The sequence below is a fragment of the Pan paniscus genome, chromosome 21, assembly GCF_029289425.2.
Source record: "Pan paniscus chromosome 21, NHGRI_mPanPan1-v2.0_pri, whole genome shotgun sequence".
Lineage (NCBI taxonomy): Eukaryota > Metazoa > Chordata > Mammalia > Primates > Hominidae > Pan > Pan paniscus.
In genome coordinates this window covers 7,284,945-7,310,008 of record NC_073270.2, presented here as the reverse complement: position 1 = coordinate 7,310,008, position 25,064 = coordinate 7,284,945, and positions in this window count along the sequence as shown.

Genomic DNA, 25,064 nt, shown 5'->3' with positions numbered 1-25,064 from the left:
TGTTGCTAATAAAGACATATCTGAGACTGAGTAATTTATAAAGGAAAGAGGTTTAATTGACTCACAGTTCCACAGGGCTGAGGAGGCCTCAGGAAACTTACAATCATGGCAGAAGGCAAAGCAAACATGTCCTTCTTCACATGGCAGCAGTAAGGAGAAGTGCTGAGCAAAAGGGGAAAAAGCCCCTTATAAAATCATCAGATCTCATGAGAATTCATTCACTATCACGAGAACAGCAGCATGGGGGTAACCACCACCATGATTCAATTACCTCTCACTGGGTCCCTCCCATAAAACAGGAGGATTTGGGAACTACAGTTGAAGATGAGATTTGGGTGGGGATACAGTCAAACCATGTCACTTTCCTTAACCTGCCTTGCCACTAAAACATGTTTTGGGCCACGTTCTGAGCCCACATTCTTTCTATAACCTCAAGGTGGTAGATAAGACTCTATAGTTTATTGGGAGGTTGGGTCTTCATTCTGAAGGCTCCTGTGTATACACACTCAAAAAATTAGTATGTCTTTTATTAATCAATCTGCCTCAAGTCAGTGATTTTTTTTTTTTTCTGAGACGGAGTCTCGCTCTGTTTCCTGGGCTGGAGTGCAGTTGCGTGATCTCAGCTCACTGCAGCCTCTGGGTTCAAGTGATTCTCCTGCCTCAGCCTCCTGAGTAGCTGGGATTACAGGCATGCGCCACCACGTCTGGCTAATTTTTTTATTTTTAGTAGAGATGGGGTTTCACCATGTTGGCCAGGCTGGTCTCTAACTCCTGACCTCAGGATACACCCTCTTCAGCCTCCCAAAGCATTGGGATTACAAGCATGAGCCGCCATCCCTGGCCACATCAGTGATTTTTTCAGTGAACCTTCAGAGGGTCAAGCGGAAAGTTCTCCCTTGGACACAGCAGGGACCAGACACAGAGTTGAAGGAAAAGTGAGGCAAAGATTTGAAGGATCTTAAACTCTGGATGGGAGAGTTCAGGTTTGAATCAGTTATCAGGGGGAGCCCATGTAAATGTCTGAGGGGACAGGGGAGGGGCAGGGGGCAGGCAGACCGGCTTCATCACTTAGTAATCCCCACGAAGTTCTGAGGATGCTGGTTAGCAAAAAAACATCTCACCACGTGATTGCAGGAAGTTCTTGTTGGGATGTCTTGAACCTGAGCATCCCCCTAAAAATGTATTTAGTATTTATGCTAGTAACTCCATCATGACCTTGTTAACAAAAACCACCAAAAAAGAGTTGACTTTTTTTAATCTAAAAAGGAAAGTTAGAAAACTTTGAAAGGGCTATCGCTGGCCTCTGGCAGTGGCCTCATTCACAGGTCATGTGGAGGTTTTGAGTGCCTCGCACCACTGCAGGTTGTTTGGCATTGGGCAAGTTACCGAACCTTTCTTTGTCTGATTTTCATCAACAAAATAGAAACAATATCATGTCACAAGGCTGTTGAGTTACTGGAAAGGGGTCCCGATCCAGACCCCAAGAGAGGGTTCTTGGATCTGGGCAAGAAAGAATTTGGGGCAAGTCGACAGAGTAAAGTGAAAGCAAGTTTATCACAAAAGTAAAGGAATAAAACAATGGCTACTCCATAGACAGAACAGCCCCGAGGGCTGCTGTTACCTATTTTTATTGTTATTTCTTGATTACATGCTAAACAAGGGGTGGATTATTCATGAGTTTTCTGGTAAAGGTGTGGGGAACTCCCAGAACTGAGGGTTCCTCCCACTTTGAGACTATATAGGGTAACTTCCAGACATTGCCATAGCATTTGTAAACTGTCATGCCACCAGTGGGAATATCTGTTAGCATGCTACTGCATTGTAAAAATGTAATGAGCAGTGGGGAGGACCAGAGGTGACTTTCGTCGCCATCTTGGTGTTGGCAGGTTTTGGCTGGCTTCTTTATTGCATCCTGTTGCAACAGCAGGGTCTTCATGACCTGTATCTTATGCTGACTTCCTATCTCATCCTGTGACTAGGAATGCCTAACTTCCTGGGAATCCAGCATAGCAGATCTCAGCCTCATTTTACTCAGCTAAAGATGGAGCTGCTCTGGTTCAAACACCTCTGACAGTTGTGAAGCTTAAATGAGAAAGGAAACACAAAACATCTAGCTTGATACCTAGTAGAGATTCAATAAATGTCATCTAAATCTAAGTATGAAAATTCTAGAGACAAAATACAAGATATGTCATACCTGAAATTTTCACAATTCTGAAGAAAAGAGAAAAAAGGTCAGCATTCACTGCCACATTACAGCGTGGAAATTATATCATGCTTAACCATAGATATTGAAAAACATCTGGGGAGCCCGGTCATTTCTCCAAAAACTATCATTTTTATGGGCATATTCAGCTACCAAAAGAACAGTGAAGTCCATAGCAGAGCAGTGGTGACTTCACCTCCACTTGAGCTGGGTGCGTCCACAATGAAGGAACACTGACCAGTGCTAAGTCAATGCAAAGCCCAGTCCCACAGGAGCAGGTTTGTTGCCTTCAGGTTCCCGTGGCAATTATCTGCGATTGGCTTTCTTGGGTGGCTTGCTTTCTACTGCCAGGATGAGCTCATGGAAGAGGGAGGTCATTTGAATGTACCCAGCACCCCTAGGTAATTAAAATCCCAAAGCAGATGAGAGTGCTCCATTCCACAGACACTAGTCAGCACACCGTGCCTTCATCAAGGAATTTTTAGTTTTTTTCTTAAAATGGTTGGTGGAATGCTAACAAAACTGAGCAGTCCCCCCTAAGCATCCGAAGCTGAATTGATTTAGGTGATGTCCAGATCAGGAGAGATGCAAACACATGACAAAATCCAATAGAAGTGGGGCCAAAGGCAGCTAAATGAGACGCATGAAATGAAATGGTAGCCTTACTGTGCAGAAAAATATGAGGAGTAGCCACTGTTTGGGGCACTTTTATAGAACATGAGCACCATTCATCAGAGGTCACAGGCTGGCATGGCTGCAAAGATCCTGGCAAACACTTGACTGCATGGCTCATCGAAGTCCATCTTCTCTGCATGCACGTTTACTCCACCTACTCCTTTCTTCTCTATTTGTTTAAATTGCCAAAATGGCAAAACCATAAATTGTCAAACATATTTTTAAATGCTTTTTTGGTGCTGAAATTATGTTATGTGTATTTCCACAAAAATTACTTGTATAATGAACAAAACTACTACTTTTCAAAATACCAAACTTATGTACGTTGACATTTATCCCCTTTGTTTTAAAAAAGATTGAATTCTTTTATTTCTCCTCCAGTGACTCTGAGCCAATATTGTTTCCCTATCTGACACGCCTACTTCCTTCTTTTCTGCTAGATTCTCCCACATTTTAATGCCCAGTAAAATTTCACAATTAAAGCCTTTGTTGACTTTTCTTATATTCATAAATATTGCCTTTCTCTGAATCCCTTACCCATTTTCCAAAGTGTGTTCCACAGCACATTAATTTAATCCCCTAGTTTAATTTTCGTGTTTAATTTTCTAGAAGAGTTTTGTAAAGAAATATGCTTGATAAATGCTTCCCATTATACCCAACTTTAGACAGTCACAATTCACAGTTGCACATTAAGGTCTCTGAAAATTCCTTTTCTGATTCTCCCCCTTCTTATTTGATATGATACACAATACTCAGTACCATCCAAAGAGTAAACTAACAAAACTCTCTTTAAAGATGAGCAACACAGTTGAAACTCATTCCTCTAATAAATCCACTTTGGCAGATACATTTGTTAGAAATTAGCGGATCTTTGACTTATTGAAAAGTCTAGCAAGACAAAGAGGTTGTTAGTGCAAAATAAAATGTATAGAAAATTACAAATTTGTTTGCTATCACTGTGAACACACCAAGAACCCTGAGGGATGTTGCGATGTAAGGACAAGCTTCATCCTTATTCTGTTTGCAGAGCATAATCACATATTAGCTTATATAGTTAACTGTCTTTTCATGGATATGTTAGAAAAAAAATTTTCTCCCAATTTTTACCTTGGTTGATAAAAGAGGAACTTGGAGTCATGAGAGGTAATGGGAAGACAGTTTCTTTACTCCCTCTACTCCCGCTCACTCCTCTTCCAAGGGAAACAGAGTGACCATCTATCTCAACAATGAGACTCAAAGACTTGTGATCCCTTCTGAGATCTCTTTCTGGGACCAACCTTCTTGCATTATGTGTGCTCCCAGTGGAGAGTAATCTCACCGAGATAGGGCTTCAGTGTCTGCCACTTGTGTCTACTGAGTAAGACTATGAGTAAAATTAGGGGAGCTAGATTGTGTTAATAACTACATGGAGCCATGTAGTTACAGCCTGGCCAGCAACAAAACTGATATATTTTATCCTAAACTTAATTCTGTATTTATTTCTCAACTAGTTCAGAATCTCAAGGAGGAATGTATACAGTTAAAATCCCTAAAATAAACCCCAACAAATATGAGAGCACAGATCTTCTTACATCTCTCTATCCCCTCACAGAACATGGCCCAGTGTCTTCCACCAAGATGGCGCTCAATACGTATTTATTCAGCCAATGAATAAGTAGTTAAAAAAATAGTATTTCTTATTAATGTCCACCCCTCACCACATCTGTGAAATGGTACCTGCTTCTCAGTGGCCCCAAAATGTCATGAAGTGGCAAAGAATGGAACAAAGACACAACTTCAAGTATTTAAAGACATGACCAGCAGAGAGAGGTTCACAGTGAAAGCTAAAAGAACTTTCAACTTTCTATGAAATTTATTTTCTGACTCTCTTTATCTGGCTAGATGTCTAAACAAGTTAGAGATCTGCTAATGATTGATAAATGTGTGTGGCAGGCCAATCGGAGGATTTGGGTATCTTTGTCAATCCTAAAATCCGAGACCTTCAATTCAACTAGGCAGTTGGCCCAGAACAAGCTTGAAGACAATGAAAGGACAATTTTTCCCTAAAACATCTAATCCTACTCCACCATAGTGCCAGAAATTCCTACCACTAGGGACAGTGTGCTAGGTTAAAGCACTATGTGTATCCACATAGATTACAGATAAATGAGCCAGCACTTAGCTGGTAGTATACTCTGAAAAAAAGGAGTGTAACTGAAAAGGGAAAGGTTTTCAGAGCATAGAAAGAGTCAGTGGTAGATACAGTACAATGTTAGGTGCTCTGGAGCCAGACTACTTTAACTCGAATCCCAGCTCTATCAACTACTAGCTCGGTGACTTGGGGCAAGACATGAATCTCTCTTCACTCACTTTGCTTATCAGTAAAACAGGGCTTGGTGAAAAATAAATGCAGCAGAGCAGAGCCAGAACAGAACAGAACATGCATGTGCTGTGTGTTATTAGAGAGGAGACAAGGCAACACATGAGTTACTCTTAGCAACAGCAGATCAGGGTGGCATCCTAAGACACTGAAAGCCAGGAGAGGAGGCAGGTGACTCCTGGGAAATTCACTAGAGAGAAGAAAAACATAATAAAAAAATATCAAAGACCTCTGCCATCTTTTTGTCAATTGCAATCTGTTGAAGCTTTTCTGTTGTCAGAAAATAAAGAAAAACTGGGAACTAGTCCGCTGGCTTTCCAGAACTTTATTTCAGCTTCTTTGTTGTAGATAAGAATTTAGATATCATGCACTCCATCCAAAGAGATTTGATTCTTAAGAAATCATCATGAACTCATTTATAAACCAGCCCCATTAAACAAAAATTTGAGCACTTAACATGTGCAAGACAGTTTTCTAGCTTTAAGAAAGACAAGGCAGATCTCGCATCAGTAGTAAGTCCATTATGAGTGAGGTCCAGAAAAGAATAAGGAAAATACATCCAGAACTAAAAAACAGAAAATTATAACAATAGCAAAAGTTAAACTAAATATCTAAGTGAATAAAATAATTTTGCAAGGGTTGACAGCTCAAAAAAAGGAATATACCTTTCCTAGAAGCATAATATGGTTTCTTGCAAAGAATATACCCAGCTCTAGAACAGCACAATTATTAGAGTATTGTCATAAAGCTGAATGAATAAAATTGAATCCCAGTGCCAAGCACAGCACCTGGTATTGAGAAGGTGCTCAATAAATCTTTGCTTAAAATTGGCACAAATAATATATATGTGTGTGTGTTAAGTGTCAAATAATATTTAGTCTACAATGATTAGACATAATGTCATAAGATCTTAGACTTCCAAGCAAGACAATGGCTGGCATTAGGAACAGAATCCAGTCTGTGCCTCTAACAAAATAAACGTAATGTTCCAAAGACAAAAATTGTAATTGGACTTATTGTTCAGGAGGTAAAAAGGATTTGCAGAAATTCTTACTCATAGTACCCTAGTTTGGCTTCACTTGAAGGCAGACCTTGAGACAAAGACTTCAGTTCAGTTAGTTTACATGGGAAGTGATCCCAGGAACTAGAACAGAGGAAGTGGAGAAAACGAAAAAGGAAGGAATGCTGATAAAGGAGGCATTGTTGAAGTTACTGCTATAGGTAAGGGAAGTGATGCCACTAGGACCTCCCAAGAAGCATCCCAAATGCTTTCAAGGATTGTTTACCTAAGAGATGGAAAGCCGGGGCATTAATCCTCCTGCCACCCTCCCCTTTGGCTAAGGTTTGACCCCAAGGGCACTAACTCCACATGCTGGGGCTTCGCTTGTAGCTGCCAGGTGTGGGAGAAGGTACTGGGACAGTAATCAGCTACACACTTTGAAAGAGAACACTGACAGCTGCAGGAAGGGCCTGCCACAGCTGCAGCTAAAATTCAAGGCAAGCTAAAGGGATGTGATGCAAGCAACAAGGGTGCTCTCCTATAGTACCTTTTCTGTATAGCTTTATCAATAATCTAGGTTATTCCACAGATAATAATCAAAGGTCACTGGATCTTTGACGTCAAAAACAACATCAAAACTCCACCCTCTACAAATGCCCTTTCTTCCTTCTTAGTGTAATAGTCCCTTCCCTCTTCAATATGCTGCTTATGATTCTTATTTTCCCTTTTTTTAACAAAAATAAGCCCATTATATGCTAACATGAACATATGGTTCATAAAAAAATGAACATTTTCTTAAAATCTGTGAGAAGAGTGGCACTGTTTTACCTTTATTGTAAAACTCTTCAGTGTTTTTCCTTTTTCTTCTTTTTTCAACTTGTATTTTAGGTTCAATGGGTGTATGTGCAGGTTTGTTACATGAGTAAACCGCATGTCTTTGAGGTTTGGGTTACAAATGATCCCAACACCCAGGTAGTGAACATAGTACCCAATGAGTAGTTTTTCAACCCTCAACCACCTACCACCTTCCCCATCTGGTAGTCCCCAGTGCCCAGTGTCTATGGTTCCTATCTTTACGCATGTGTACACAATGTTTAGCTCCACTTATAAGTGAGAAAATGTGGTATTTGGTTTCCTGTTCTTGCATTAGGTTGCTTAGGATAGTGGCCTCCAGCTACATCCATATTGCTGCAAAGGATGTGATTTCAACCTTTTTAATGGCTGCATGGTATTCCATGCTACAGATGCACCACATTTTCTTTATCCAACCCACTGTTGATGGGCACCTAGGTTGATTCATGTATTTGCTATTGTGATTAGAGTTTCAATGAACATACAGGTGCATGTGATTTTTCAGTAGAGCTAATTATTTTCCCTTGGATAGATATCCAGTAGTGGGATTGCTGGATCAAATGGTGGTTATATTTTAAGTTCTTTGAGAAATCTCCAAACTGATTTTCACAGTGCCTGGACTATTTTGCATTCCCACCAATAGTATATAAGTGTTCCCTTTTCTCCACAGCCTCCCCAACATCTGCTTTTTTTTGACTTTGTAATAATATCCACTCTGATTGGTATGAGATGACATCTCACTGTGGTTTTCATTTGCATTTCTTTAGTAATTAGTGAAGTAAGCATTTTTTCATCTTTGTTGGCCACTTGTATATATTCTTTGAGGAGTGTCATTTCATGTACTTTCCCCTTTTTTAATTTTTTTTGGCTTCTTGATTTAAGTTCTTTATAGATTCTGAGTATTAGACCTTTGTCAGATGCATGGTTTGAGAATATGTTCTCCCATTCTGTAGGCTGTCTGTTTACTCTGCTGGTAATTTCTGTTGCTGATGATTCACATTTTCTAAGGAGCTTTCCAAACTAAGTTTACCCAGAGCAACCCATCTGCTTCTAGAACATCTCTGCATCTACTTTGTGTATGTTGTAGTTTACTTAAATAACATGGGCTGTTGTTACCTGGTTTGAATTTAGGGGAGTCAAAGTATGTCGCCTAACACAATATCGGTAACAAAAGCATCTTCCAGCAATGCCAGCCAGCATGGCAGATTTTAGTACAATTTTCTTCCATCAGTATATTAGTTAAGTTAGCATTGTATGTCACAATGAACAAATGCACTATGGCTCAAACATGACAGAAGTTTATTTCTCGCTCATGTGAAGTGCAAAATGACAAGCAGGCCGCATGCTTCTAAGACATGCTGGGTTCTGGGCAACCAGGGACCCAGCTACTTCTATAATATTGCTCTGCCATCTTCAACATGTGGCTTCCAACATCAGAGGACTCCACTGCATTCAGAAGAAGGCAAAAGAGTCCAAGAGGATGACACGGAGGAGGTTTTGGTGGACCTGCTCATTCCATTGGCTAAAATTCAGTCAAAGGGTCTCACAAAACCACAAAGACGGCTGAGAAATAGAAAGCAAATGGTCTTGATCAACAATGGGCTGCGGTCAGTCTTAGCCACAGTGCGGTTTTCTGACTTTTTGTCAGAACTCAATGTATATTTTCTTTATGTGCTTGATTTTACTTTTGCTTCATTTGAATGCAACTCTGAAACTCTGAGACTGGAATACTCTCCAGACCCTTCCAATCAGAGCTAAGGACAACAGGGCCCTAGTTAAGCCTCTGTTAACACACTTTTCACATCTTGTATGACTGCACCACTGGATTGCGAGCTCTCTGGTTACTTCAACCATATCATTTTCATTTTTGAAAAGTTAACCATGCCAGGCATGCAGAAACACTTATTAAAAGTTTATGAATAATTGAATGAAAGAATTTTGTCTGTCACTCTCTGGAGTTATTTGTACAGCCCACTGCTGATATCTGTTGAATGTTACTTGTTCTAAGTAAGACATCGTCATATCGGTATTATTAAGAAGTAAGAGTTCATGTCCTTTGTAGGGACATGGATGAAGCTGGAAACCATCATTCTGAGCAAACTATGGCAAGGACAGAAAACCAAACACTGCATGTTCTCACTCATAGGCGGGAATTGAACAATGAGAACACTTGGGCACAGGGCGGGGAACATCACACACCGGGGCCTGTCGTGGGGTCGGGGGAGGGGAGAGGGATAGCATTAGGAGATATACCTAATGTACATGATGAGTTAATGGGTGCAGCACACCAACATGGCCGTGTATACCTATGTAACAAACCTGCAGGTTGTGCACATGTACCCTAGAACTTAAAGTATAATTTTTTAAAAAGTATTTTTTATTTCTTCAGTAAAAAAAAAAAAAAAAAAAGTAAGAGAAAAATTGAAAGTAAGACCACATCTGAGTTCTTCCACTGGGCCTTTCCATATTAGTGTACCCTTGGCTTCCAGCTCAGGCCATCTTTTGTTTTCTCTGCATGTGCAGTCTCCCTATGTAATCTCATTTATTCTTTTATCAGTTATTTATTGCCACAATAATGCACCCACCACTCAAAGGCATATGACAATAAGCATTTTTTTTTTCATTGCCCTATAGGTTGTCTGAGCAATTCTGCTAACCTGGGCCAGGACTATTTATTATCCAGTGGATTTACTCCTGTCTTAGCTGGAAAGTCAGCTGCAGGCTAGCTGGTCTGGAAAGGTCTCAGCTGGGATGACTCCTCTCCTCTCTGCTCCACTTGGTCTCTCATCATCCAGAAGGCAACGTAGGTTTGAGTTTGTTCTCATGACAGAGGCAGGGGTTTGAGAAAGAGAGGAAATACCAAAGCTTGTTTTTAAAGGATATAAGCTAGTTCTAATCACCATATGAAAAAAATTTATAAAGCAAAAATAGCCAGAAAATTTTATTCTAAAAGAAAAGTGCTGAGGGGAAACTAGCCCTCTCAGAAATTAAAACATAGTGTAAAGCTAGAATCATTAAAAGAGTGAGGATCAAGTGAACAAAATAAACATTCAGAAACAGAGCCAAATAAAAGTAGAATTTAGTTCATGATAGAGATGATGTTTCTAATTAGTTTTTCCAATATGGTCTCTTCAGTAAAAGGGGACTTCATAAAACAAACTAGCCTTCTGGAGAAACAATAAGACTTCATCACTGCGTCACATTTTACAATAAAATTCCAAATGGATCCAGTGTATAAACATTAAAAGGTAAAAAATAAAAGAACAATAGGTAAGATTTTTATAAATATGTCAGAAAATCTGAACTCACAATAGATTGATGTATTTAATCACATAAAAAACAAACATTTCTGCATGCTAAAAACAAACTTCATGATCAAAGTAAAAAGAAAAGCAGCAAATAGGAGAACATATTTGCTACTCATGACACTGAAAAAGAGCTGATTTCCTCAAGAAAAAAATAAGAGGTAAAAAAATACAAATACAAGGTGTGCAAAAAAGAAAATAGAAAAAAATGTTCAACCTCATTCATAAAAAATGAAACACCTTTTTTCTTCCCTGGTATCGGCAAGGATCAAAAAGTCTGATATCATTGTGTTGATAGAGTACGTATCAGGGGTCACCAAACTTTTATTTTACATAAATGTTATTGTGTTTATTTGCGGTTTACAACATGTTATGGGATACATATCCTTTGTAAAATGGTTTCTATAGTAAAGTAAATTAATATATCTTTATCATCTCACATAGTTACTTTTCTTTGTGACAAGAGCAGTAAAAATCTACTTAACAAAAAAACCCAATACAATTTTATAAACTGTAGTTCTCATGTTGTACATCAGATCTTTAGACTTGTCGATGTCACATACCTATTTGTCTCTTTTGACATCCATCTCCCCATTTTCACTCCTCCAGCCCCACAACCCTGAGTGACCACTCTTTTCTTCTCCATCTCTATATATTTGTCCATTTTGTTCAGATCCCGCACATGAGTGAGATCATGTGGTATTTTTCTTTCTGTGTCTAGCTTATTTAGCAAGATACTTAGCATAGCATCTTGCAGGTTCATCCTTATTGTGAAAATGGCAGGATGTCCTTCTTTTTAAATGCTGAATAATATTCCATTGTATGTATACACCACAGCTTTTTTAAAATTTTATTTCAAAATCGGGGGTACATGTGCAGGTTTGTTACATGTCTACATTGGGTGATGCTGGGGTTTGGGTTTCCAGAGAACCCATCACCCAAATACTGAACATACTACCTAATAGGTAGGTTTTCAACCCACACCCACCTCTCTCCCTCCCCTATTTTGGAGTTCCCAGTGTGTATTGTTTCCATTCGTGTCTACATGTGTGCATCTTTTTGCTCCCATTTACAAGTGAGAACATGTGGTATTTGATTTTCCATTTCTACAGTAATTCACTTAGAATAATTACCTCCAGCTCCATCCATGTTGCTGCAAAAGACATGATTTCATTCTTTTCTACAGATACATAGTATTCCATGTTGTGTATGTACCACATTTTCTTTATCTGATCCCCTATTGATAGACACTTAGGTTGATTCCACAACTTTGCTATTGTGAACAGTGCTGTGATAAACATAATTTTCCTTTTTTAAATGTAGTTTTGTGATTTAGGAGTCAATGTTATTTGGAAATGTTTCAGGAAATGAATTTGGAATTTTTCTTCTTGTAAAACTGTGCTCTGAAAAGGTAAAATAATATTTGATGGCTTAAGATTTGGTAAAATTCTCCTGTGAAAATATCTGAACCTGGTGCTTTCTGTTGGCAAATTCTTTTAAAATGTAAAATAAAAATCTGATGGCAATTGGATGGCAAATGCTTTTAAAATGTAAAATAAAAATCTGATGGCAATTGTGTGTATATTTGCTGGGGCCAGTGTTTGTAAATTGTATTTTTCCAATAACTTATTCATTTTTTAGCTTTTCAATTTGTTTATAGAGAATTGAGCAAAGTAGTTTCCTATTCCTTTAAGTTCCTCTGTTTTGATGACTATTTGCATCTTATCATTTCTAACTTTTGTGGATTTACTTTCTACTTTTTCTTAACTTGTATTTTGGTTTCAACGGTGCACGTGTAAGTCTGTTACATAAGTTGCATGTCACAGGACATACCACAGTTTCTTTATCCAACCATCTGTCAATGGACACTTCCATTGCTTCCATATCTTGGCTATTGTGAGTAAGAGAAAACTTTTTCTGTAAAACACCAGATAGTAAATATTTTTTACTTTGAGGTGGGGCACATGCTCTCTGTTGCATCTACTCAACTCTGCTGTTTGAAAGCAGCCATAGGCAGTATAAACAAATGGACCTGACTGTGCACCAACAAAATTTCATTTACAAAAATAGGCAGCCTTCGTTTGTTCACCCCTGGGTAGCTAAACGAGCATTCACATAAAATGCAGGTGGCACTTTAAGTCAGCACCACCTTTGTGGAAGGTAGTGTGGCATTACACGTCAAAGTTCAAGTGCACATATATTTTGACCTAACAATCCCAAGTCTAGGCCAACAGCTCATAGGTATTCTCACACATATGTCAAACGATATAACAGCAAGGATACTCATTGCAGACAAAAATTGAAGACAGCCTAACAGTCCACTGATAGGGCCTGGCTGAACTAAATCTGACACATCTGTACTGTGGAATCATATTCAACTGTGAAAAACAATAGGGAGGCCTCAATTACTAATGTGGAACAATCTTTAAGGTATAAGTGAAAAAGCAAGATGCTGGACAGGAACATATCTATCATTTGAGTGGTTATAAACGTTCATACACACATGTATTCATAAATGCATGAAATATATATCACTGGAAGGATACTCATGAAACTCTAAGAAAGCTGCCATCTAACGAGAGGCACTGACTGACGGGGGACAGGGCAAAAGTGACACTAACTTTTCACAACATTAATATTTTTGAACTCAGAAGTCTGAGCTATGTTCTCCTGTTACTCATATAAAAGTTAAATACAGGGCCTGGGCATGGTGGCTCACGCCTGTAATCCCAGCACTTTGGGAGGCTAAGGTGGGCAGATCATGAAGTAAGGAGTTCGAGACCAGCCTGGCCAATATGGTGAAACCCCGTCCCTACTAAAAATACAAAAATTAGCCAGGCATGGTGGTGCACACCTGCAGTCCCAGCTACTTGGGAGGCTGAGGCAGGAGAATCTCTTGAACCCAGGAGGAGGAGGTTGCAGTGAGCCAAGATCGCACCACTGACTCTAGCCTGGGTGACAGAGTGAGATTCTGTCTCAAAATAAAAAGTTAAATACAAATGAACTATATAATATACTTAACATAAATTAAATATAAATGAACTTTCACTCAGTCAGGATTGTTTAATTGTAGATTGGCAAGTTACATGGTGAAAATGAATCTCTGGAAAAAAAAAAGTGCCCAAGAAACCCATATTCCAGATCGTTCTTGCCTAGGCTTTCTTTCTCAGGTCTTGTTCTTTTAACTTCAGTCATTAGGATCTCTTACTGCTTTTGTTATCTCAAAGGCTCTATTTCTCTTTTAACTGATGCACCCAGGGTGTCTGAGTCACCCAGCCTTGCCTTCTCTGCCCTTTCTTGCTGAGGGTTCACTTGAGGTAAACTGGTCACTAGGGTTCCTTTGTCAAGTGGAGTGGGTCTCAGCTTGCTGGCAAATGCCAATGTCAAAAACATAGGTCAGGCAAGGCCACCTCTGGAGGAGCAAACCCTGGCCAGACTAGCTCCCATCAATCACCTGATTGGGAAAGGACGTCTTTCACAAGTCTTCTCACCCACCTGGCTCTAGTTTGAAAAGGTTGGGATGGAATCAATGAGAAGATCATCATGGGAACAACGTCAGTACTCCCTTAATGACCACAGAGACAGACATGATTGTTGGATGATGACACTGTAAGGGCAGCTGATGAAAGAGTGCTAATGTACATTCAACTCTACCACCCCAAAGGTTCCACACCTTAGCACCTGGCCTCATGTAGCCATGGCCCCACCCTGAGCCACTTCTCCCTTTCCCCCAGTCTTCTCTATTAAATGCAATGGCCCACTCTTTGTAATTTATTGAGGAAGGAGAAGCATAAGGTCTAAAGTCAAGTACCCTGGTAGCCCAGTCTGAGGCAGGTATTTATTGGGCATGAGTTCTCAAAAGGCGAGTGAGGGAAACAGGGGAGGGAATGAGGAGGAGCTGAGCTAGGATGTGGCCTCAGCTGGAGTCTAGCCTCAGCCTGGTCCCATGGGAAACTCTGGAGCACAAATGGTACCACAGAGTTAGACTCCTTTATGGCTTCACACTAAAATGGGAAGGGAAAGACATAGTAAAGGGGCTTCTATTTGACTGACAGCAATCCTCAGGAAAAGCAGACAATATACACAGCAGCCAGGGAATACGTCCTCAGTCTAGTAAAGAAAACCTGGCCATGGTACTAGCAGCATCCACTGCATTCCATGTGCCTTTACATGACTAATGAACCTTTGAACAGTTGTGGACAGCTGCTCTGACAACGAGTTTCCAAGGGCAAGTCATGGATCCACCATCCACAGTCTTTGTCCATCACATAACAAATGTGACGCTTGATTAATGCTATAGGAGGCATTATCCAAGAGTTAGCAGCCTTTGCATAAAGTAGTAGTTTGCTAGGGCTGCCATAACAAAGTACTACTGAGTGGCTTAAACAATAGATATGTATTGTCTCATAGCTCTGGAGGCTAGATGTCCCAGAACAAGGTGTTGACAGGGCCATATTCCCTATGAAGCCTGTAGGGAAAGGATTCTTCCTTATGTCTTCCAGCTTCTGGTAGCTCTTGATGTTCCTTAGTTTATGACAGCATAACTCCAGTCTTCACGTGGCATTCTCCCGTGTGTGTGTGTGTGTGTGTGTGTGTGTGTGTGTGTGTGCATGTGTGTGTGTCCAAATGTCCCCTTTTTATAAAGATACCAGTCATAACGGATTAGAGGCACACTCTACTCCAGCATGACCTCATCTTAATTAATTATAACAACTCTGTTTGCAAATAAAGTAACATTCTTAGGTACTGGAGGTTAGGAGTTCAATATTTGAATTCAGGGGGTCAGAGAACACAATCTCTCCTATAACATGTAACTATGCAATCATATTAGTGTTTTTACCCAAGAGTTTTGGCTTCTTCTCTAGATCTGTTCCTACTACACATCCTTCTGTCTCAAGTCTGGTAAATATAATCCAGCCTTGTGTGACCCATTATTTGATTGTAACCCCATGTTTAGCCTTAATTAGAATAACTATGTCAATTCCAAGTTAGGGCCCAAACCAGTCCTTCTTCTGAGTGATGGCAGACCTACCTCTGGCAGAGACACAATGCAAAGACTCCTCCCATTTGGAGCTTCCATCTCGGTTTGGTCATTTTCTGGTCAAACACTGAGCAGAGAAACCATCTTCCTGAAGATAAAAAGCTTTATTCTTGGAGGTATGGAAGCAGAGGGAATGAGCTCTATAGAACATCTTTGGCAAAATATTTGCTTTGTTTGTTGATGTTTCAATAACATCAACTATAATGTACATAAAATTTTTTATTAAGAAAAAATATGAACTTTGAAGGACCATGCAGAAGAGTAGATTCATATTCCAATATGTTGAATATTGAAAGAAAGGGAACATAGGCATGAATCATCATTGTTTCTGGCTACTCATCAAAAGGTCAAATGAAGTCACTGGAGGCACACCTGTGCAGAGGTGCACCATTAAAACTTCTCTCTGGAGAGAAATGCTAGGGAGGTATATCAACAAAAGTCTTAGGAGAGTAGGCAGCAGATTTGCTATGGATCACTAGTGGGTAAACAAGAAGGCATGTATGCACATGATAGTCATTAAATGACAGGCAAGAGTTACATGTACAAGTGAAATGATAAAGTGGCCCCCACTAGTAGATGATGTCTGTGTCCATTCCCAGCAGCCTTCACTTGGTCCTACTCTCCAGCCAAGTGTTTTCCTGACCCCCGTTTAGACTAACATCTCATGCCGCCATCCAGGCCAGAGAGTTGCTTCAGTATCAAGGTGATGCCACAGGTGCCTGACAATTAGGCCACCTATTAACGTGTGCCTGTCTTGAACTTCCTGACCCATCATTTGGCCCTGACCTCTGGAAACAGTTCACACCTTGCTCCCACTTGCCTGCCCAACCTACTGCTGGCTGAGCTAACCTAGGCCTTTGATCTTCAACACTGTGTTCTTACAACTTGAAGTTTGGTTTCAAAGCTGTACTTCCAGCAGACTAGCCACGCATGTAGAAATAAATGTCATATACTACTTCTTCAAGACTTTAAAGAACAGTCTCAGGAATTAACCTTCTATGTACGTATCCACACCTACAAATAATCAGTACACCAAACTGTGTTTTATAGATGGGGTAGATTGGTTGCATTAATGGTTCCAATTCTTCACACCTCCCCGTATCCACACCCTTTGTAACATTGTACTGCAACTCCCACTCTGGCTCTGAGCTGGCCAAGTGTCTTGATGTGGCCCAGGGGATGTTGGCAGACATGCTACAGAGGCTTGAAAAAGCACTTGCATGTTTCTACTCTTGCTCTTCTTCCTCTCCCATTGCCATGAGAACATTCCTGGGTTAACCTGCTAGAAGGTGATACACAGAGAGAAGATCTGAGCTGTCCTGTGCTACTCATCCCTGCTGAGGCCATCCCAGGTCAGACACAACCCACAGACCCCCAGGCATGTGGGCAAGTACAGCCAAAACCTGAGGAACCACCCAGCCGATCTGCAGATTTAATGTATCTCATTTGGGGACACAAGTTTTAGATGGCTTGTTATTAACACAATAGCTTACAAAATATCTTATTACACACAATCCCATTCCACAGTAATAAATCCACCAGAACATAAACTCCATGAGAGAACATTCTTTTCTGTTCTGCTCATTGATGTTTCCAAAGTACCTAGGGCAGTGCCTGATACATTGTAGGCTTTTAATAAACATTTATTGAATTAAGGAAAAAATGAAGAAAAATAATAGTGGTATTAGTAATAACAATAGGCACAATTTATGTAGACTGTATTATGTCCTAAGCACTCTTCTATGTTTTTAATAAACTGTTTCATCTTATTCTTTTCTCAACACTGTAAAGTAGCTATTATTTATTCTATTTTAAAGATGAGAGAATTGAGGTTTAATGTGATTAAGCAACTTGCTCAAGATCACACATCTCAAAAGTAGCATACGCAGCACTCAAATTCAGGACCACTTCAATTCAAACTCCATATTATTCAAAGAAAATGCAGGGGATTGAAATATTAAAGCTATGTCATAGGTACAGCTAGAGAATTTGAGTGACTTGACCAAATTTTAAAGCAATAAATTACAAACTGGTCCCACAACCTTCTATACCCAGTTTCTTCTCAATAATCATAAAATTTGGAGTGAAATAGTATAATTCTGAGCATTCCTTACAAGAATATAGAGTTATGATCAGAGAATTTGATGAAAGCAAAATTAATAAAATAAGGCATATACAAAGTAGTTTTTATACAGGCCAAAGCAAGACATCCATATAAACCTTAACTGATATTGTTAATAAAAGTAACAAGGAAGAAAGACTGGATCCAGGTGGAAATGAGGATACTTGTCTTCTAATTTTCCTCCTACAATGACAAAACAGAGATTTTAAGGAATGTAAATGAATAACAGCAGAAATAACCAATCAAAAAGGGTCTAAGGATGTATTAGTCAGGGTTCTGCAGGGAAACAGAACCAATAGAATGAGTGTGTGTGTGTGTGTGTGTGTGTGTGTGTGTGTGTGTACGTATGTGTCTAGGGAAAGAGGGAGAGAGATTGATTATATGCAATTAGTCACATAATTATGGATACTAGTAAGTCCAAAAGCTGCAGCATGGGCTGGCAGGCTGGAGCTGGAGGACAGCCCGGGAAGGTAAATACAGTTCCTCGCTAAAGGCAGTTGGCTGGAGAATACCTTCCTGCGAAAGGATGCCAATCATTTTGCTCTAGTCAGGCAATCAATTGATTGGATGAGCCCCACCCATATTATAGAGAGCTACTTACACAAAGTTCACCAATTTAAATGTTCATCTCACCCGAAAACACCCTGTAAGTTAACATATAAAGTTAACCATTACAAGGAGGTAAATATTAAGTAAGAAGTTCTGAAGAATTACTAAAAAGGAAAAGGACTAGATGGACAAAGAAGCATAAGAAAGGAAAAACACTGCCCAAATTATATGAAAGACATAATTAAAGAGAACCCGTAGCATTCATTGAGGCCATTAACTAAAGGCAAGCTATTGAAAGAGCTGGATCAGTCGGACTCATCTCCCTCCCTCCCCTATACACATTAAGGGTTCACCCCCTGGCCTTGGGGATCACATTCTAAACAAACTGAACCCTGGTAAGGGATCTTAGTGTGAATATTTGGTCTGAAAATAAAGGTGCTAAGTTACTTCAGACCTTTACAAAGACATATAGTTGCTTATAGTAGCCTCTAATGATCCTTTGAATTTCTCTGGTATAATTAGTAATGTCTCCTTTTTCATCTCTGATTTTATTTATTTGGCTCTTCTTTTTTTCTCAGTTAGTCTGGCTAAAGGTTTGTCAATTTTGTTTCATCTTTTCAAAAAATAAACTTCTCATTCCATTGATATTTTGTATTGTTTTCTTCTTGGCAATTTCATCTATTTCTGTTCTGATCTGTATTATTTATTTTCTTCTACTAAATTTGAGTTTGATTTGCTCTTTCTTTTCTACTTCTTTAAGATGCATTGTTAGGTTGTTTATTTGAAGTTTTTCTACTTTTTTGATGTAGGTGCTTATAGCCAGAAACTTTTCCCTTAGTACTACTTTCTCTGTATCCCATAGGTTTTGATATGCAAAAATCCCCAACAAAGTCCTAGCAAACCAAATGCCACACACATTGAAAAGATCATTCATTATGCATTCAGGGATGCAAGGATGTTTCAACATACACAAATCAATCAATGTCATACATCATACCAACAGAATGAAGGACAAAAACCATATGATTATTTCAATCGATGCTGAAAAATCATTTGATAAAATTCAACATCCCTTCATGATAAAAAATAACCCTCAAAAAAACTGGATATAAGAGGAACATACCTTAACATAATAAATGCCATACATGACAGACCCACAGCTAGTATCATACTGAATGGTGAAAAACTGAAAGCCTCTCCTGTAAGATCAGAAATGCAAAAAGGATGCCCACTTTCACCATCATTATTCAACATAATGCTGGAAGTCCTACCTAGAGCAATCAAACAAGAGAAAGAAATAAAGGGCATCCAAACTAGAAAGGAAGAAGTCAAAATTATCCTTGTTTGCAGATGATATGATCTTATTCTATTTGGAGAAATGTAAAGACTTCACCAAAAAACTACTAGAACTAATAAATGAATTTAGTAAAGTTGCAGAATACAAAATCAATATATTAAAAAAGTATCATTTATATATGCCAGCAGTGAACAAACTGAAAAATAATAAAGTCATCCCACTTATGATAGCTACAAATAAAATAAAATACCTAAGAATTAACCAAAGAAGTTAAAGATCTCTGCAAGGAAAATTATAAAACATTGATGAAAGAAATTGAAGAGGACACAAAAAATCGAAAGATACTCCATGTTCATGGATTGGAAGAATGAATATTGTTAAAATGTCCATATTACCCAAGGCAATCTACAGATTCAATGCAATCCCAATCAAAATACCAATGACATTCTTCACAGAATATTTTCTTACCCTAAAATTGATATGGAAGCACAAAACACCCAGAATAGCTGAAGCTATTCTGAGTAAAAGTACAAAACTGGAGGAATCACATACCTGACTTCAAATTACACTAGAGAGTTATAGTAACTAAAACAGCCTGGCACTGGCATAAAAACAGACACATAGACCTATGGAACAGATTGGAGAACCAAGAAACAAATCCATACACCTACAGTGAACTCATCTTTGACAAAACTGTGAACATACATTGGGGAAAGAACAGTCTATTCAATAAATGGTACTGGAAAAACTAGATATCCATGGGCAGGGAAATGAAACTAGATCCCTATCTAATCATATTTAAAAATTGTGTCAAAATGGTTAAAGACTTAAATCTAAGACCTCAGACTACGAAACTACTGTAAGAAAACTTTGGGGAAACTCTTCAGGACATTGGACTAGACAAAGATTTCTTGAGTAATAATCCTTCACAAGCACAGGCAACCAAAGCAAAAATGGACACATGGGATCACATCCAGTTAAAAAGCTCTGCACAGCAAAGGAAAAAATCAACAAAGTAAAAAGGTAACACACAGAATGGGAGAAAATATTTTCCAACTATTCATCTGACAGGGGATTAATAACCAGAATATGTAAGAAACTCAAACAACTCTATAGAAAAAATCTACTAATCCAATTTAAAAATGGGCAAAAGATGTGAATAGGCATTTCTCAAAAGACATACAAATTAGCAAACAGGTACATGAAAAGGTGCTCAACATCATTAATCATCAGAGAAGTACAAATCAAAACAACAATGCAATATCATATCATCTCAGTTAAAAATGGCTTTTCTCCAAAGACAGGCAACAGCAAATGCTGACTAGGATGTGGAGAAAAGGAAGTCATCATACACTGTTGGTAGGAATATAAATTAGTACAAACACAATAAAGAACAGTTTGGAGTTCCTCAAAAAACTAAAAATCGAACTACTATATGATCCAGCAATCTATTCTAGGTATATAAGCAAAAGAAAGGAAATCATATTTTGAAGTGTTATCTGCAATCCCATGTTTATTGCAACACTATTCACAATAGCCAAGATAAGGAATCAACCTGTGTTCATCAACAGATGAATGGATTTTTAAAAATGCGGTACATATACACAATGGAGTACTATTCAGCCATACAAAAGAATGAGATCCTGTCATTTACAAAAACATAGATGGAACGGGAGGTCATTATGTCAATTGAAATAAACCAGGCACAGAAAGACAATCTTTGCATGTTCTCGCTTATTTGTGGGAGCTAAAAATTACAGCAATTAAACATACAGAGATAGAGAATAGAATGATGGTTAACAGAGCCTGGGAAAGGCAGTTGTAGGAGCAGGAGTGGAAATAGTTAATGAGTACAAAAATACAGTTAGATAGAATGAATAATACCTAATATTTGATAGCACAACAGGGTTAATACAGTCAACAATAATTTATTGTACATTTTAAAATAACTAAAAATGTTTAATTAGATTGCTTGTAACACAAAGAAAGGATAAATGCTTGAGGTGATGGGTAACCCATTTACCCTGAGGTGATTATTACACATTGTATGCCTGTGTCAAAATATCTCATGTACCCCATGAATATATACACCTACTGTGTACCCACAAAAATTAAAAATTAAATCTAAAAAATCTTACCCAAAGTCAAATTCTAAAAAAAAAGGATATTTGCAGCATATATGATTGACAAAGCATTGGTTTTCATGACATATAAAGACTTTTTTTAATGCATACAAAGAAAAGATAAGCAACTCAATGGAAAAATCAGAAATTCACTCAAACAGACACTTGGAAAAGGAAATATAAATGGCCCATAAACATATAAAAAGTTGACTGACTTTATTAGTAATTAAGGAAATAAAAACTAAATGCAAACTGAGACACCACTTAATATTCATAAGATTAGTAAAATTTATTAAATTGGAAAATGCCACGTGTTGATAAGGATATGGAGCAAAAGAAAATCTCATACACAGTTGGGCAGAGTATAAGAGTGTCTTTGAAAAACAGTTTGCCATTACCTAATAAATTGAACATTTTATTCTCTAAGACCCAGGGTATTGTCAGGGTGAGTTAACTTTGTAATAAAGTTAATAAATAAATTTCTAAAGCTACCTCAAATATTAGAAATTTAACATAATAAAAGTTAATCCCTTGCTCACGACATGGGGGAAGGGAGCAGTATACTAATCCACATAGTCATACACAGAGAGAAAGTAAGGATTGCTGCATGGACATTTTTATGGACCAGGACTAGACACGGCAAATATCAGTCTGCTTATATGTTCCATTAGCCAGAACTCAAAGGCCTTGTCTAATTACAAGGGAAGCTGAAAAACATAGTCTGTATTCATAGGAAATGAAAACACAGATACTGGTGAGCACTAGCAAATTCTGCTACCCTCAGAAGTTCCATTTCTAGCTATTTACCCTAAAAAATTTCTCCATAAATATTCTATTACATACATTATAAAAGTTCATAGTATAATTGTTCTTAATGACAGAAGAAAAAAAACTGAAAACAATCCAAAAGGCCATCAAAAATAGAACAGGATAAACTCATAATGAAGGAGAGAGTAGGAATGATTCTAGGTGCAAACTGCTTGAGAAGGCAAAGTGATAGAATAGAGGATTGGTCTAAGATAGGAGCAGGAATGCCTCTTGCATCACAGCAAATGAGGAGAGAAGCAAACAGACTGGCAAATTCCATATTTACAAGATGTATTCTCATGCAAATGTATCTAATTTCTCTATAAAATATGAGGCAAATTTGCAAGCTAAGATGCAGTGAGGTGGGGACGATGAAAAGAAGCTACAAAATAGTCATCACTGAGAACTGGGAACTAAATTCACCAGGGATGTGTAGCAGAATTGTCTGGAAGAATTGAGTGCACCTTTGAGATTTGTGGTCATAAGTTGAAGTGAGTCCAGATAACAATACCATTTGATTTTCTCTAGTTATGTTCAGCTGCTTGAGCATAAGGAGGGAATGAATGGACAATTGGGCTTAACTCAGGGGCAGTTTTGCAAAGGAATATGATAGAGAGAACAGAAGCATCAAAAATGTTCTCATGGGAATGATTATAATTTTATACCATGAAATCTGAGTTGGACAAAGGGATGGGGCCCTGAAAAAAGGTGACATGAGAAAAGGCCCTGAAAAAAGGTGGCCTAAAGTATGGAAGATTTTAAATTAAGATTTAAGTTTTTGTCATCTATCAAGATTTTAAGTGTACATAGACTTAGCCAGCACAGGCCACTTCTTGAAATGTATCATACTGCAATACTCACACACGTAAAAACCAAGTATACAGTCAGTTGTAAAAAGTTAGAAACAACCAAAATGTGCATGATAGTGCTTCTTGGGAAACCTTCCAAATAAGCTACTTGCCCTCACTTCCTCGCCTAATGGGTCACTTCTGGAAACACCCAAACTGAGAACCCCTGCAAGGGAACTTACCTCCCTCTGCTTAACTCAGGAAGATTGACAGTTACATTATCAATTGCCATACTTCCTTTTTCACTTGGATTGCTGAGAGAAAGGCTTCCTCTGTTCCCTGACAGATATTTTACAAATTAACTATCATGCAAAACTTCTAACATAGGCCGAACTATAAAGACTGTGGAATAGCTCATAATTGGATTCCCTTCCTTAGTCCTAACTTACATAAATTATTTCAATGGGATAAAATGGGCTCAGCCTTGCCAGGCCATACTCTCCTAATGACTTATCAGATCTATACTTTTACGAAGGAAGTATTTTCACATAACAAACAACCAGACTGTGGTCTTCTGAGGTAGTGTTGTATGAAGGTTCCATGCTATAGTGGGCAATGCTGAACAATTAGTAGAATGCTAACAATCTTTCCTAATAAAGACAGGAGAGTTGAAGTTCTAGAGAAAGTCCAAAGTGGGCAGTGGAATCTCACAAACATAGGGAAATATGGATGAATATATGAGGGAACTTTTGGAGGAAGGAAGTCACAGGCATCTTTGAAAGAGGCATGTGAAAGTTGACAGCATATGAGGTTATACAAAGTTAACCAACAGTATGATGCACAAGAGAGTGAATGCCAACAGAGAAGACAAAAAGCACTGAGTCCAGGAGTACTACAACCTTAAGAGATCAGAGGAGTAAGGAGGAGCCAGCAAAGGAGAGTGAGAAGAAGCAACAACAAAGTAGAAGATAAAGCATCAGAGTGTAGTGTCCTGACAGTCAAGTGAAGAGTGGTGTTGAATGATGCTGATAGGTCTAGTAAGATCAAGACTAAAAATTGACCACTGGTTTTTAGCAATTGCTGTCATAGGTGACTTTTCTTGTACTTTTAACCTTGACAAGAGCAATGTTTGTGGAATAGTGAAGGTGATTGCATATATTTAAGAAAGAACAGGAGGAGAAGAACTGGAAACATCAAAAGTAGACAACTCTTTAAAATAATTTTTCTGCAAAGAGAAACAGAGAAAGTATTTAGTGAGAAGTGGAGACATGAGAAGGGCTTTTCTTAGGATAGAAAAATAGGAGTGCAATTATATGCTGTTGAAAATGATTCAGTGAACTGATGAGTCAGGAAATAGATGGGAAATTTTGTAGAGCAATGGAGTAAGATTTGGTGTTTCAAGTGAAGAGTTTGGCTTCAGACAGGAGTGTGGATAATAAGTAGACTAATGTGCAGAATGAAAAGGATGCAAAAGCTGGGGGTAGATTATGTGTACTGGTAGTCTGTGGAAGTTCTCTTTTAATTGTCTTGGGAATTTAGATTCAAAACAATTTTACTTAAATCTCAAAGGATATGATGGCCTCAACTGACTTCTTCATTACTTCACATATCTGATTGCCATGTAAATATAAAAATGGTGGCATATAATGGTTGCCAAATATCTAGAAGACAAAAGGTAATAAATTGAGATGGTCTTCCTTGAAAAATAATTGACAAATGCAAATTTGGTTGTTTGATGAGTGAATAATAAATCCCCACTGTAGCAATTCAGTGGAGAAAGGAATTGCCTTTCAGCAATTGGTGCTTAACAACTAGATAAATAGGTAGAAAAAAAATATGAACCTCAACCCCTACCTCATACCATACATATAAATCAATTCAAATTGTATTGTAAACCTAAATATAAATTCATATGATACAACTGTAAGGACTGTATCATA